The 8092-nt window shown below is 39.6% G+C and overlaps 1 long non-coding RNA gene across 1 annotated transcript in view; it reads left to right on the plus strand.

Annotated features, from left to right (window-relative positions):
• The window catches only part of LOC116083564, a 20058-nt gene extending 12374 nt beyond the window's left edge, over positions 1–7684 (plus strand). Inside the window, exon 2 of the long non-coding RNA XR_004115773.1 lies at positions 7429–7684. This is a non-coding gene — a long non-coding RNA (uncharacterized LOC116083564). The remainder of the gene's footprint in view (positions 1–7428) is intronic.
• The last annotated feature ends 408 nt before the right edge of the window (positions 7685–8092 follow it).

Raw genomic sequence — 8092 nt, forward strand, 5'->3', positions numbered from 1 at the left:
CGTTAAAAAAAAAAAAAGAAATCATAAAATTTGCATGTAAATGGATAGTACTAAAATATCAACCTGAATGAGATAACCCAGACCCAGAAAGACAAATATTGCTTTATATGTGGATATTTGCTTTTAAGTCATTGGTAATCAAATTATAGTCCATAGAAGCACAGAGGTTATATATAGCATAAGGAACTAGGGGGACAGATAGATCTTGTTAGGAAATGGAAATAGAATAGGTAGTTATGGATGGATGGGGATAGGCTGGAATGGGAGGATCAAATGGGGATGGAGAGAAGAGATGGGTGAAGGGATATACAAAAGACAGAGACAGCTATAATTAAGGGCCATTTGATAGGTTGTGGAAAAACCTAATGTGGTGGAAGCTCCCTAAGATATATAAATACATAAAGTTACTCTGAATGAAATCACCAAATAATGGCAGAGATAAACCTCAAGTGGCTATCTCTTGTCAGTAAATGAAACTTCTAGTATCAGGATTAGTTACATCTAATTGAGTTGTTGATCAAGAGTCCAATGAGAACCCCAAACAACCAAGGCTGTTGCCAAAGCTGTAGGTTGCTCTCCACAAACTGACAGCAAGGGGCCATTGCTGAAGACAATACTGACACAATTCATTGAACATGGAAAAGTCAAGCTGGTATCTACATAGAGTCTTCACCCCTTTTCTGGTCCTTTCTACCAACCACAGGCAGTTCACATTCCTTGGCCTCCCACTTCTATTGTCAAAAGCAAGAGTTTAGTACCATGCTGACTCTGCTCCCATTGTTACATCTTCTGTCTAACTCTCTTGTTTTATTTCCCTTATTTTTGGCAACCCACATGATTACACTGGGCATTCTCAGATCCTTTTCCTATGTTATAGTCTTCCTTTCATCTGTAAACATATTTCTCTTTTGCTATGTAGTAATTTACATGTATAGGGATTAAGATGTGAGCCTCTTCAGAGGAGCCATTTTTTTTCCCAATTGGTTACTAGAACAATCTAACAGTTGAAACATACCTTTTTCTTCATGCTCATGTCTGTGAGTTCTCCAGGCAGTACATCTGCAGTGGAACTCTTTGTCCCTTCTTTGATTTTGAAAGTCTTTTTTGGAGTCAGATCTGTTCTTTATTTTTGGAACAACCACGAATGAGATGGATTCCAGAGAGCTCAGGTTCACTCCTACCGCGAGTGAATGGAGGCAATAACACTGCCTTTCAGGTCAGGCTCTGGGTTCACTCCCTTCCAAGGTTATACTTTGGATGTTTAATGGTCCTGATAACTGAGAGGGAGGCTAGAAGGTTCCACAGCAGACCAGGGAGGGATTTAAAGCAATGCTCTCTAAGTCGTGTGCTAAAAGAGGAGTTGCCTCTGTTCATGGAGGAAAGTTGGCTACAGGGGTAAGGAGATGGTCCTATAGTTAAGGCCCTGTCATGTGTGACAGATATTCATTTGGGCACTTCTCCCTTTAGAGTTGATTCTTGTAATTTTATTAAGACACAAAGCACTTCCTTTGGCAATATTCATCTTTTTGAGAAAATGTTTATTTTGAAGTAAAAAAAAATAACAAACAAGTCATGTTCTGAAAAGGTAAAATTATTAACTTAATAATAATTTGAGTGTCAAAAGAATGCTAAGGTTCATTTGCCGGTATGTCCTCCGGACAGGCAAAGTGATCCCCTACTTTAGTTGCCTGTGATTGGGTATTGCATGGTTATAACAATTTAATTGTTTGCAGTTAATGAGGATTGTTTAAAATAATATTCTCTACAGGTTCCATAGATGGGCTAAGATAGATTTAGGTAGAAAATCCTTTAGTAGCACCAGACGCTTGCTGATGGGAAAATTAGGATAGGAAATACAATACTCAGAATAAAAGAAATTTCTTAGTTTTATAGATTTGAGTGGGAGAGGTCTCTGGCTTAGAGGTAAGTTTAGTAAAAGAACTGGGTAAGATATATGATGGCCACTGAGCAAGCTAATTCTATTGTCCCACCCTGCTTTGGGTTTAATGGTTTAAGGAAGACACTGAATTGGATATAAGGTGTAGTTCATCCCCTACACAGGGGAAACATCTGTCTTCTAACAGGGGTCTTTCTCAATGTGCTTCAGTTTGTTCCATAATTATAATATCTGGTTCTAATGGCAGTTCTAAAGGGAAATAAAGTCATTCCCAAGGAATAGCCCAATGAAGTCCCAGCTTTCTGACATCCCTACTTTTAAAAGCCCACCAGTGGAATAATGTAAGTTTTAATGAGTTTTCTTCTCTTAACAAATGCCCAAAGATGGGTCAGCAAGATGGCTCAGTGAATTAAGGCACTTGCCACCAAGCCTGAGGACCTGGCTTTGATCCTCAGGGCCTATATGATAGAAGCAGAGAATCTACTCTCACAAGTTGTCCTTTGACCACCACATGAACACACACACACATACACACACACACACACACACACACACACATACACACACACACACACACCATTAAATATAACAAAAATAAATAATGGTCAAGCAAATTATTTGCTCTCCATAATTCTCTTGGCTTCATGGTAGTTCATGAGCATAGGACAATGGGCATTGGAACTGGGGATAACAATGACTGGGGATGAGATGTCCTCTGTTTATTTTACACTGTCAAGATGAGTTTCTATGACTTATTCCTGCTCAGATTGTTCTTGGTATTTTTTAATGTGAGTAAGCTTTATCACAAAAATAGCATTGTGTGTGGGAAGGGACTAAAGGAGCACACATAATGTAATATGTCCTGGGTTCTGCAGGGCCACAGGAATGGCCTTGACTAGGGGCATGGTTATCTTCTGGGGCAAGGATAAAAGTAGAATGGTGTGCTGAGTTATGATATTGTAATGAGGGTGTTTTGAGAACAGAGTGTGAGAACCATTGCTTTTAGGAGGGCGGGTCACCCCAGTGTGTCACCAACAACTCCATCCTATAAACTATCTTCTTTCTCCTACTGGAGAAAGTATCATGGTATCACTTCATAAATGTGACCTTAGTCATTATCATAATATATTTTCTCCGAATCTGCAAAGGACCAAAATACTTCAAAGGGACTTGTGGCTATTGATGTAACATCATTAAATTCTATGAGAAACATGAAGACATAATACTGGCACTTCAGACTATTTTGGGCAAAAGAATGTAAATAGACAATGTTTCAAACAGAAACATCCCCAACCTTCAGATATCAAAATAACAACTTTGCATTGGGCAGTATATCTGGGGGATTCTGGCCACAAAGAACCTCCAGTGGAATCACAAAGCATAGTGATAGACACAGGCTTAAAATAACAGTTTTAACTATTTTTAGAATTCTTTTCCTCCAAAGGAGGTCAAAGTAATAAAGATGTTTGATCATTTTCTCCAGTCTGCTTATCCTAGAGAGGGAGGTATACAAAGGACTGGGCTGGAGGAGGGTGGGAAAGAAGTCACTGCATGACCTAGTATGTCTTGCCTGACTGTTGTGTGCAGGACAGGGCACAGTGGGTAAGCACACAAACACTGCATCAATATCCCCAGCACCTTCTAGCCTCAGGGACTAACCTTTCTCTGTGCCACCTTCCTAATATTATTCTGGGCTAATTACAGGCCACTTCATAGGTTTCTTGTGAGGATTGTCTATCTAAAGTACTTTACCTGAGTTCCTCAGTGTCCTTTGGGGGTTGACTGGTTCCAGGACCCTCTTGGTAACACAAGCCACAGATGTTCAAGTTCTTATGAAATACCATTATAATTGTGTATAAGATTTCATTCCTTCTATACCTTTAAACCCTCCCAGATCACTTAACTTATACAATGTGATGTAATTCAGAAGTTGTCATGCTGTGTTATTTACAGAAACAAATATCTGCTCATTTCAGTATGGACACATTTCTTAAATATGTTCAATCTGTGAATGCTTGAGTCTTTATAGGTGGACCCACTGAGAAAGGCACACACTAGGCATTCCAATGCCACAGTTACAAACCAAGTCTTTAGATAAAAAGTCAAATTGCCAGTGTAAACCACGCATAATGGAGAGGAAATGGTTTCTACAGTAAATAAAGGAAAGAAAGATTTCAGGCTTCCTGTGGAGGAATCCCTCAAGGAGAAAGTGTGGCATGACCAGAGAAACGGAGGCAGTTGCAGAGACCCACCTTAGCAGAGAGCTTAGACTTTAGCCAAAAATATCTTTCTTTTTCCTCCCATTCTTTCTCCTATTTTCTTTCTTTCCTTCTTCCCTTCTTTCTTTTTTTCTTTCCTTTTACTTACAAATTCATATTTTTATATGAGTGGTGCTGTTCTAGCCATCACTGGACAGGGATTCGGATGGTTAAATGAAAGATATGTACTGTGAATATCGGGTTTTGCCTTTCAGCAGGGGTCTAGTGTCTGTAGTCTGATCAGGGGAAAGGAGCTGAAAAGAAAGTCTTCTGTGGAGTCAGTCTAACATGAGAGGCCTACTTAAACAATACCAACTGATGCCAGGGAGTTTTCTGGTGCTCATAGTAAGGCAAAGGACCCAAGGCATAGCCTGAGTGGCATAAAGGTCTTAATCAAAACAATGTTGAGGATGGAGAGAGGCTCAGTCGGAAAGTGCTTGCTATGAATGCAGAAAAGCCTGAGTTTAGATGCCCAGCACCCATGTAAGAAGCTGGCTGTGGCACTGTAATCCTAATGCTGGTGAGACAGAGGCAGGAGAACCCCAGGGCTTCCTGGCTGGCCAGTCTAACTGAATTGGTGAGCTCTGGGTATAACAAGAGACCCTGTCATAAAAAATAAGGTGGAGAGCAATAGGGAATGGATGACAGCTGGTACATATTTATAACTTCCACATACATAGGCATATATGTATACATGTACCCTCACACATGTGCACAGACATATACAAACATGAACACAAGCATATCTTTCATACATACTGATATATTGTATTAAAAAAAAAAGAATAATCTCACAGAGACCATTACTACTCCTCTCAAAGCAGTGTATGGCACCTACCTATGCTAGAGATATTTAGAAGAAATCTTTGAAAGTATCTCTTCAACATGTTTAAGGTTCTTGCAACCTAGATGAGGACTATTTGGGCACGGGGGATCCATGGGGGAACTTATCTGGAAGACGCTGAGTATGTGGCCTCTTGTCGTTCAATAAACATCAAGTGAGTAATGCAGATAAAGTAAGCTACTGAAGGTCAGAAGGGATTCCTTGGGCCACAGTGGTGATATTAAAGAAGGCTGACTTGATGCTTTGTTTTATTTTAAATCAAGACAGTTCTATTTTTGGAGAGGAAAAACACCCGGCAGTTGGTTAAAATGGAGAACAAACAAAAAATAAAATTTGACACTGTTATTCGTATTTTTCACTTGTGTGCAAAATTCCATGAGCCCAAGATGTGAATGAGAAGAAATAGTTTTAATAATAACAACTAACATTTGTCAAACACTTAGATACTATGATACTACTATATATCAGCTATCTTAATCCTTAGTTAAATAGATATATTGTTACTATCTTTGGTTTGCTGATGGGCAAGAAGAAGAACAGAAAGATTATTTTACTCCCTCAGAGGACTAGTCTTTTTATTAGCATTATCATGATTCTATGACTAGGTCCTGCTATGAGGACGATGATAGTAAAAATGAGTGATGATGATGATGATGATGGTGGTGGTGGTGGTGGTAGTGGTGGTGGTGGTGGTGGCAGTGGCAGCGGTAGAGGAGGAGGAGGAGGTGGTGGTTGTGGTGGTGGTGGTTGTGATAGTGATGAGGATAATGATGGTGATGATGTGATGATGATGGTGATAGTGATGATTATGACAATGATGATGGTGATGATGGTGGTGATAGATGGTGATGTATGGTGATGATGACATCACTATTTCCTCTATAGTATAGGGACCGACAGCCTTACTCTTGGGAGGCTTTACTCATTAGTCTACTTTAGCTGAAGTTAAGATGGAACTCAGAGGTATTTGTATCAGAAGTATTTAGTCATAACTGTCCCAGTTTCAAGCCTGTGTGCTGCTTGGGTATCAAACTGTCACTGCACTAGCACCTGCAGCATTGGTTCAAGCCATTGGACCACTACTTCACCCAGGAGCCCCTCCATGGTGGTCAGGAAGCCAAGCAGTCAAACGTACTGTAAATTTCAGGTTTGCTTGGGTCTGTGCCTGCTTTGGGCCCTGGGTCACTGTTAAAGGCGTTGTCAGCCCTCCATAACTGAGTCATTGCCAGAGCAGGTTACTAGATCTCAGTAGATTTTCAAGCTTTCTACCCATGAGTTCCCCATCTGTACAATCATGGTTTTCATAGCACCCACCTTATGCACTTAGTATTCATTAGTTATGGTTTCTGGAAATCCTCAAGCCTTCAAGGGGATATTAGGAACTGGAGTCAAACTTCAATTTGAAATGATAAATGATATCTAAGAACAAGTTATAACATGATTACAGAACAAGACTGACACATAGTATTTCACAAGTACACCACAATGCCACTGAACCATAACGTGAGCTTCTTCATCAACTAGAAAGCAGAGCAAAGAGGAAGAAGAGCAGGATGGTAGGAAGAGGCCTGCAGCCTTGATCAGAGTTATGTAAAGTTGTCAAATGTGCTGATCAGTTATGCCTGAGGAGCACTTGCCTGGATAGTTTTAAAGCTTCGAATTCTGTGATATTACGAATCAGGAGACCCTGGAAGTCTTTTTCTCGCCACCTCTTCCAGATCTTCCTTTCCTTCCTTCTCCTTTTCCTCCTCTTTCAACTTCTTTCCCAGCTCTTCTTAACTAAAACCTCCCTAGATAATCTCTGTGTGCTTGAAACTTGATTTCCTTCCACCTACAGACTGAGGAAAAACATCCCACCAGGATCCAAATGGGATTGCTGCCAGACAACAGGCAGCCTAAGTACTGAGACCAGAAAATGACCTCCATATCAGGCCTTTTAGGTACCAATTAACCAGAAAATTAATGATGAACTAGCTTACATTGAGTCAAATATATTTATCTTCTTGAGATCCAAATGAGTCTGATTCCAAAACTGTGGAGACCCAGTAAAGAGATGTAAAGGGCTTAGAGTAATACAGAATAATGGAAAAGTAAAAACTCAAAACTCCCTCCTTTGATAACAATAATCATTAAAAAGCATCAACAATGTCTTCCATGAAACTAAAAGTCAAACAAAACCCTGACATACCACACAAGCAGAAAAGCAAAAGAAGAAACAAGGACCTAGGAGTCTGGAAAGGGTGAGATGATTGACAGCTATATAAAACTTACTGCGTTTCCCTGGATCCACCCCTGCCCCCCATCCTTCCTAGTCAGGACATTATACCTTACCATCTCCTTTTTTTCAGGAAATGATTGGAGGATGTACTGACCAAAATAGGAGATAAACTATGGAAGAGGAAGACAGATTTTTTTTTTTTTTTTTGTAGGAAACAGGAGCTGACACAGGAAGGAGGTGAAGGGAAATCCCAGGATGATGACGCAGGGAAGTCCCCCAAAGAACAGCTGTGCAGCAAGCAAGCAGCCCAGAGTGGAGCCACACATGGGGTTCCAGAAAAAATGTACTGAAACTCAACAGCCCCTAATGAGTTTGAAATGAGAAAGTGTTAACAGTGATTATATATAGCCTTGAAAGGTGTTATATAGATCTCTAACTTGATCAAAGAAAACATTAATAATGATTAACTCTATGAAAAACAAAAAAGTTAATTTATGCAAAATACTAAATATAAGCATGCATATCACTTGCCTTAAAAACGAGTTGTCATCCGGGAAACACTAAATATATATTTGACCCAAAGTAGGATTAAAATATAAAAATAATATGAGAGTTAAAACATTCATCTTCCTTAATAAATACTATATTATACCAAAACTACACACCAAGAGATGGGAATATTGGAAAATTCTTTAGAACTGTGTAGTAAATACACAAAGATGCACATTCAAGAACTGAAAGTAGTGAATACCTCTAATGATTGGGACAGTGAGTTGAGTGTATGTGTGTGTGTGTGTGTGTGTGTGTATGTGTGTGTGTGTATGTATGTGTGTGTATGTATGTGTGTGTATGTGTGTGTATGTGTGTGTATGTGT

The sequence above is a fragment of the Mastomys coucha genome, unplaced genomic scaffold (genome assembly GCF_008632895.1).
Source record: "Mastomys coucha isolate ucsf_1 unplaced genomic scaffold, UCSF_Mcou_1 pScaffold8, whole genome shotgun sequence".
Taxonomy (NCBI): Eukaryota; Metazoa; Chordata; class Mammalia; order Rodentia; family Muridae; genus Mastomys; species Mastomys coucha.